Here is a 6,889-nt window from a genome sequence, read left to right as displayed (position 1 = left end):
TAAAAACTCAAACCGTAGCCGGATGTTTAAAGGACATTCGTCAGGGGAAATGCCCTTTGCAAGAGTTTATTGCAGAGTTTTGTCTACTCTGCATGGATTCTGCTTGGAATGAGGCAGTCCACATGGATGCTTTTCAGGAGGGTTTGGCAGAAGTAATTCAAGATGAGTTGGTGCATGTGGATCCGGCTCTAACCCTGGATGAGCTAGTGGTGCAATGTTTGCGCATTGACGCCAGGCTTCAATGGTGCAAGACCAGACACCCAGTTCCGGAGCTGCCCTCCCACTCACAACTGCAGCCTCCCATACAACCAGCGCCCCTGGTATCCCATAGTGCCGTGACCAGGACTGAGGAACCGATGGAGTTGGGTACGTTCCGCCCTCAGTTGACGGCACAAGAATGCATGCAGAGATTTCAGGGAGGCTTGTGCCTGTATTGTGGGGGGTCGGGAGATTTTGCCAGTTCCTGTCCTGGTAAACGATGGGGGGCACAAAAAGCCAGTGCCCGAATCTCATCCTGTACCATCGGGAAATGGGGCAGGCCCGGCCTCGGGGAAACCCTAGGTCGGGCACATACCACACAACTGCCTGAAGTAGCGGAGGTGAACTCTGGTCCTCCCTGACATTTGCTTTTGGACACGCAGTTTTTCTTACAGTCCTGGTTGGAGGGAAATCCTGCGGTTGCGTTGGTGGACTTGGGGGCTACTACCAATTTCATGGCCTGGGCTTTTGCAAAACATTATGAAATTCCCTTGGTTGCTGTGGAGCCTCCCATTAAGGTGGAAACCATTGATGGGCAGGAACTGTGGTCTGGGCCTATTCATTTTGCTACTCAGCCAGTATGCCTGGTCATTGGAGACCATGAGGAGGCGATTAGTTTTTATATCACCTCAGACCTCCATCTCCCCTTGGTTCTTGGAATGGCTTGGCTACGGTTGCACGATCCTCAGGTAGCATGGGCATAGAACACCATTTTGTTCCCGAGTCTCTGGTATGTGGACCATCTAAAACACATCTGTGCTGGTCAAGACATCGTTGTTCCTGCCGACTCCATACCTCCTGAACTATCTGACTTCTTAGATGTTTTTAGCGAGAAGGAGGTGGATCGGTTACCTCCACATCAACCTTATGACTGTCCTGTGGACCTCCTGCCCAAGGCTCTGCTACCCAAAGGTCATTTGTATTCAATGTCTAAGCCCAAATTGGCCACTCTTCAAGATTTTCTGGACAAGAACTTGGCCCGGGGGTTTATCAGACCATCGTCATCTCCTCTTTCTGCTCCTGTCCTTTTTGTGAAAAAGAAGATGGGGGATTTGTGCTTATGTTGTGACTACCGCAGGTAAAACACCATTACGGTGAAAAATAGTTATCCTTTGCCGCTCATTCCCGAGCTGATTGAACAATTACGAGAGGCCACCATCCGGAAAATGATGGTGGGACAGAGAAAATAATTGGCATCCTCACCCAATACCTCAGATGTTTTGTTAATCAATGACAAAATGACTGGGTGACCTATCTTCAGAAGGGGTTTAACATATCCTTCCTAGGATTGATGAAGAGAAGATTGACTGGCCTAAAGTCACCTATTTTGCTTTATTCCTACTACAGGAATAGATCTTACTGTCTTCTGGTTTTAACCTTGATTGATTAAACTCTACATCGAACTGCTTTTCACACATGCACTAGAGCATTCTTTCCCATATAAGTCCTTTGGCAAGATGAGAAACCTAAGAGGGCAGGATAAATAAGCTGCTACTAACTACTAATTTTTTGAGTATCACCAGAAATGAAAAGGCAAGATGTGTAATTCAAAATTGTAATTGAACATCATATAAGCTTTCAGAAACTTTGCAAATTGATACAAACTGGAAAAGATAACACCTACCCAAAAGCTTTCTCCAGATTTATATTATCTATGCCACCATCTGTCCAATAATTTTTAAAAAATTATTTTAGCTAAATGTACATAACAACTATACTTAAATGAAGATTCACCAAATATTGGCTCAGTATGAGTATATTTTGGGAAGGTGCCACATGCTTAGTGGTACCTAAGCAATATCAGTACTTTCCTTTGAGAATGAGGAGCTTTAAATTAAAAGGATGTAAAATTTTGTCCTATATTTATGCAAAGGTATTGATGGTTGATTTCTTGTTTACATGCCTTTACATGTCTTTATAAGATATGCGATGAGAAAAAACTTACCAAGAGAAGTTCACATCAGATTTACAAAAAAATCTATTAAAACACAAATATTACAAGTGGCAAGAGAGAAGACATTGAAATATAAAGGCAAGGAGATTGTGGTTTTAAAACAAATATCTAGAAGAGTGAGAGAGATGAGAAGAGAATATCGATTTCTGACTAAAATGTTATTGAAAAAGGAGGTGAATTACAGATGATTGATTCCAGAAGGACTAATGTTTACATGGCAAGAACAGAGACATAGAATTGATTCAATTGAGAGAGCAGAACTTTTCTACACAGAATTTTTTGGAAGGAGAGAGGAAGAGGCAGAAAAAGAGGTCTCACTAATTGAATTTCAAGAGGACCAAATGGGGACTGAAAAAGAGGAAGTTGCAGTAGGTGGAGAGGTGGAGGTCAAAGAACAACGTGAACCAAGATCTACGAGAGCTGCCAAACCGAATTACAAGATATAACTATGGAAGAGAAAAAACTGATTACAATGAATATAAATGGACTTAATCAGCTGTTAAAAGAAGGAAAATTTTTCACAAATTAGAGAAATTAAAATTTGATATAATTTGCTTACAAGAAGTACATATCAAAAAACAATATGAACAATTGTTGGTACAGCCAAAATTAGGGACAATATTTACTTCTTTGACACAATGTAAGAAAAGAGGAGTGGTTTTATACATTAAAGAGACTATCCCAGCAAAATTGATTTATACTGATGAAGATGGAAGAGTATTAATGGTGGAAATAATGATAATAATATGAAAATACTCCTCATTGCAATTTATGCTCCAAATGATAAACAAGAAGAATTCTACAAAAAACTACACATGAAAATAACTGGACTAGACTATGCCAATATAATTATGATGGGAGACTTTAATGGAATTGTGGACAATAAACTGGACTATATAGCAACAACAACAAAGCAAAATAGAAAGACTCTCCCTAAATCCTTTTTTAAAATGATAGATGAATTAAATTTAAAAGATATATGGAGAGAAAGAAATTCTAAAACCAAGCAATATACTTTTTATTCAAATAGACATTTATCATGGTCCAGATTAGATATGATATGGATCTCAACAAAACTAATATCTAACATTCAAGAAACAAACATTGAAACAAGTACTTGGGCAGACCATAATCCAATGACAATTAAATGGAAAGGAAAAAAAAAAAAAAGATCGAGATGGATGTTAAATAATACTATTTTAAAGGGAAAAGATTTTACACAATGGATGGAGAAAGAATTGGCCTTTTTCTTTAGAGAAAATAAAAAAGCAGATACTTCAATTCAGAATGTCTGGGACACAATGAAGGCATATTCTAGAGGCTTGATAACAGACTATATAAGAAAAAAGAATATCAGAAAAAAGCAAGCCACTAAAGTTTTAGAAGATGAGTATAAAAGACTTGAAAAAGAACTACAGAAAATGCCACAGAAAAAAGACATTAAACTAAAACTGGACATAATCAAACATAAAATGGGCCAAATAGAGAAAGAAGAATTGGCACAGAAAATTAGAAGTGCTAAACAGAACTATTTTGAAGATGCAAATAAACCAGGTAGATGGTTAGCATACAAATTGAGAAAGGAGAAAGAATCAAGGAAAATATCACAGTTAATAGATAATCAAGGCCAGGTTTGCTATGGTAATAAAGAGAAAAAGGAAATTATTCGAGACTTCTATGGGCAACTATATAAGCAAGAGAATATTGATGAGGAAAAAGTCAAACAGTATCTACAGAATGCTAATCTACCTAAGATATCTAAAGAGACTGAAAAAATGTTAGAAAGTAATGTAACAATGATGGAATTAACTGAAGCACTTAAGAAACAAAATAATGGGAAAGCACCAGATCCAGATGGGCTTCCGGCAGAATTTTATAAAACACTACAAGAATCATTGAGCATTCCACTGCTAGAAGTCATGAATGAAGCTATGTTAAAGAAGATGATACCTAAAACATGGTCAGAAGCTTATATTACACTTATTCCAAAACATTGATCCATTGCAAATTAAGAATTATAGACCTATTTCTTTACTAAATGCAGACTATAAAATCTTTGCTTCAATTTTGGCAGAAAGATTCAAGAATCTTTTTAATGCCAGTTCCATGTGAGGATGTCCAGGACTCTGGGATGGGAACCAAGAGTCTGAGACTTTAGCAAATATGAGCGGCTTTGGAGCTATGTGAAGATTTCCCACTCCCTTTATTCAGCAAGTAGCAGGGAAAATAAGTAGGTTAGCTTGAAAGGATTTGAAAGGTTAGCTTGGCTGTTCTTAATATGGAGAAATCAAATGCACCATTAAACTTATCCCAATACAATGGTGATTTGCATTGCCACTACTCTGCTTCAAAGATATAGCATATGATTATCCATGCTGTAACACAAAATATTATTCTGAATTTGATCAGTACCCCTCTTTTTTAATGTAGGACGGTTAAGAAATGAACTCCTCAGCTTTAAATGGAATTATACTTTTATAGTCATGAAAGCCTGATTTTCTCCTTTTTATACGATGAGAGACAGCTTGGAGATAGTTTGATTTTTTTTGTATGCTTTCCTCATTTCTTCAGTGAAAAGATAATTTTTGACATTGTTCCTGAGTAGTTTTTCAATTGTTTTCAGGCATCATGTTAATGCATGCTGTGCTTAAACATAATTTGTAAAATAAGAACAAGATAAAGTTTCAATCCAAAATGGCAACAAGAAGAAATGAGGCTGACCAGAACCAATAAGAACCGATGAAGCTGAAACACTATTGAGATAATCAAGACTTCTATGATATGCAGGGCCATGAAAGGCTATTTTCTACCCTTTCATATAGAAATGTAAAAATTTAGTATATATATTAACCAATTGAATGGCATCAAAATATTGAAGAACTGATTTTGTCAATATGACTACTCTTGCTATCACCCTTGCCAAATAATAAGTGTAGCCTTTCTTTCTACTATCTTAGATGAGTATAACACTTTTGTACTTTCTACAACATGCTATGCCCTCCCAATGGGATGTTTAATTTTTCCTTAATTTTTCCAACTATGACTTTGGTTCTTTCAATCCAGCCAAAGCTACTGAATTGCCAAATGCAGAAAGGGGTCATCCTATCAATCTAACCCTAGATATATTCTTACAGAGCATGCTTCTGAATATTTCATATCCTGAAATATTTCATATCCTGAAATTTATTTCTTCATATTTTGTTTAATGGAATGTGAATGGGCTTTTCTGGAAAGTTGTATAGGCCATAGAAGAAATAGATAAATTATGCAATTATGAACTCTCAACAATTTACAGTCCTAGAGTTACAAATGTAATGGAGCCTGTTGTGGCTCTGAGGCTTGAGCCTGCATTGTTGGAGGAAGGGGACTCAGACGATGGGGAAGAGGAGGAATTGGGAATTCTTTCCTCCCCAGGACCTTCCTCTTCGGCAATCCCTTTCTCCCTGGTAGTGCCTCAGGTGTTGGCAGATAACTGAGAGGGAAAGCCTGAGGCTAATCAGGAGAAGGAGGAGGGCATATCGGAGCAGCCTCTGACAGAGAATCAAGTAGACGAATGCTGGCTTGATGCTAGACAACGTCGCAGGAAAAAGTGTGAGCTGCAAGGCAGGAAGCGGGGATGAATCAGAGACTGAGCTGAGTGACTGACACACCCCACAGGGGATAAAAGTGGATGTGTTTTCTCTGAGAGCTCCACACAGGACAAAGTGTGAGTTTTTCTGTGGAGCTTTGGTGTATTCTGTTTATTGGGGGCTGTTTGTTGGGGGGGCGAGCTGTCTGCGATGACGAAGAGGTGAGCGAGGTCTGAGGACTGTCCAGGAATCATAAGTGTTGCGTATGGAATCATAGAGGCGTCGACCGGAGCACTAGTAGGTGGTTGCAGTAGGATGAAGTATGAGGAGTGTAGTCCGAGGAGGATGTTCAAAGGTGTTGATCTGGAAAGAGGCATTGCTGGGGATGTGGAGCCATGGCTTAGGAAGTGTTGACCATCTTAGATAAGGGGGAAAAATGTCCCAGGATGCGGTGCAGGTCAGCAGGAGGGGAGTATCTGGTGTAAAGTACGTTACTCGAGACAGAACGGACACCTTGGATGCGTGCACAGCAAGAAGGAGGAGCAGGAGGGTCAGCAAGGCAACAGAACAGATCATGTTGATATATCTGCAGGTGTTGATTTTTCTACCTTGGGGTGGTATGGTCTGACGTGCCATCCAGGAAGCCACAGGACACGATCTGGAAGCTGGATAGCTGTGTAGCCATGACCCCAGGTGAGGAGATCAGCAGGACCCTTCCAAGTAGGGTCTGGCAGTTGGCGGTAGTATACCTGTGGTTTGGGAGAGTCAGGGTGATGGGGGAAGGAAAAGTGTTGTTCCGCTGCCATCGTAGCAGGGGTGCCAGAGAGATTGAGGAAATTAATTGTATAAAGACAGAGATTAAGGAGGTTTTGCATCGCCGGGAGGCCAAGGGATTTTTCCCCTTTGGTCAGATGTTGTTCTAGCACTGTTTTTAATGTTAAATTGGCTCTCTCCACCAGGGCTTGTCCCTGACTATCATAAGGGATCCCAAATTTGTGGGTGATTTGCCACTTAGTGCAAAACTCTGACATAGCTGTACTAGTGTATGCAGGACCATTGTCTGTTTTTATTTCATTTGGGCATCCCAACGATGCAAAGGTGCGAATGC

This window comes from Pseudonaja textilis, chromosome Z (assembly GCF_049901715.1).
Source record: "Pseudonaja textilis isolate UNSWEBS1 chromosome Z, rPseTex1.2, whole genome shotgun sequence".
In the NCBI taxonomy this organism is placed as follows: domain Eukaryota; kingdom Metazoa; phylum Chordata; class Lepidosauria; order Squamata; family Elapidae; genus Pseudonaja; species Pseudonaja textilis.
The sequence above is the reverse complement of the archived record's forward strand: the minus strand, read 5'-3'. Positions refer to the sequence as shown.